This window comes from Oncorhynchus keta, unplaced genomic scaffold (assembly GCF_023373465.1).
Source record: "Oncorhynchus keta strain PuntledgeMale-10-30-2019 unplaced genomic scaffold, Oket_V2 Un_contig_5308_pilon_pilon, whole genome shotgun sequence".
Taxonomy (NCBI): Eukaryota; Metazoa; Chordata; class Actinopteri; order Salmoniformes; family Salmonidae; genus Oncorhynchus; species Oncorhynchus keta.
In genome coordinates, this window is record NW_026288220.1 from 72800 (window position 1) to 74738 (window position 1939).

Below are 1939 nucleotides of genomic sequence, written 5' to 3' on the forward strand. Positions count from 1 at the left end.
CATATTGTTCATATAGCTAACTGGGTGGAGTCAAGTCACATTATAACATATTGTTCATATAGCTAACTGGGTGTAGTCAAGTCACATTATAACATATTGTTCATATAGCTAACTGGGTGTAGTCAAGTCACATTATAACATATTGTTCATATAGCTAACTGGGTGTAGTCAAGTCACATTATAACATATTGTTCATATAGCTAACTGGGTGTAGTCAAGTCACATTATAACATATTGTTCATATAGCTAACTGTCACATTATAACATATTGTTCATATAGTGTGAGTCAAGTCACATTATAACATATTGTTCATATAGCTAACTGGGTGTAGTCAAGTCACATTATAACATATTGTTCATATAGCTAACTGGGTGTAGTCAAGTCACATTATAACATATTGTTCATATAGCTAACTGGGTGTAGTCAAGTCACATTATAACATATTGTTCATATAGCTAACTGGGTGTAGTCAAGTCACATTATAACATATTGTTCATATAGCTAACTGGGTGTAGTCAAGTCACATTATAACATATTGTTCATATAGCTAATGGAGTCAAGTCACATTATAACATATTGTTCATATAGCTAACTGGGTGGAGTCAAGTCACATTATAACATATTGTTCATATAGCTAACTGGGTAGTCAAGTCACATTCAATAACATATTGTTCATATAGCTAACTGGGTGTAGTCAAGTCACATTATAACATATTGTTCATATAGCTAACTGGGTGTAGTCAAGTCACATTATAACATATTGTTCATATAGCTAACTGGTAGTCAAGTCACATTATAACATAGTCAAGTCACATTATAACATATTGTTCATATAGCTAACTGGGTGTAGTCAAGTCACATTATAACATATTGTTCATATAGCTAACTGGGTGTAGTCAAGTCACATTATAACATATTGTTCATATAGCTAACTGGGTGTAGTCAAGTCACATTATAACATATTGTTCATATAGCTAACTGGGTGTAGTCAAGTCACATTATAACATATTGTTCATATAGCTAACTGGGTGTAGTCAAGTCACATTATAACATATTGTTCATATAGCTAACTGGGTGTAGTCAAGTCACATTATAACATATTGTTCATATAGCTAACTGGGTGTAGTCAAGTCACATTATAACATATTGTTCATATAGCTAACTGGGTGTAGTCAAGTCACATTATAACATATTGTTCATATAGCTAACTGGGTGAGTCAAGTCACATTAACATATTGTTCATAAGCTAACTGGATGTAGTGTTCATATATAGCTAACTGGGGTGGAGTCAAGTCACATTATAACATATTGTTCATATAGCTAACTGGGTGTAGTCAAGTCACATTATAACATATTGTTCATATAGCTAACTGGTAGTCAAGTCACATTATAACATATTGTTCATATAGCTAACTGGGTGTAGTCAAGTCACATTATAACATATTGTTCATATAGCTAACTGGGTGTAGTCAAGTCACATTATAACATATTGTTCATATAGCTAACTGGGTGTAGTCAAGTCACATTATAACATATTGTTCATATAGCTAACTGGGTGTAGTCAAGTCACATTATAACATATTGTTCATATAGCTAACTGGGTGTAGTCAAGTCACATTATAACATATTGTTCATATAGCTAACTGGGTGTAGTCAAGTCACATTATAACATATTGTTCATATAGCTAACTGGGTGTAGTCAAGTCACATTATAACATATTGTTCATATAGCTAACTGGGTGTAGTCAAGTCACATTATAACATATTGTTCATATAGCTAACTGGGTGTAGTCAAGTCACATTATAACATATTGTTCATATAGCTAACTGGGTGGAGTCAAGTCACATTATAACATATTGTTCATATAGCTAACTGGGTGTAGTCAGGTCACATTATAACATATTGTTCATATAGCTAACTGGGTGTAGTCAAGTCAC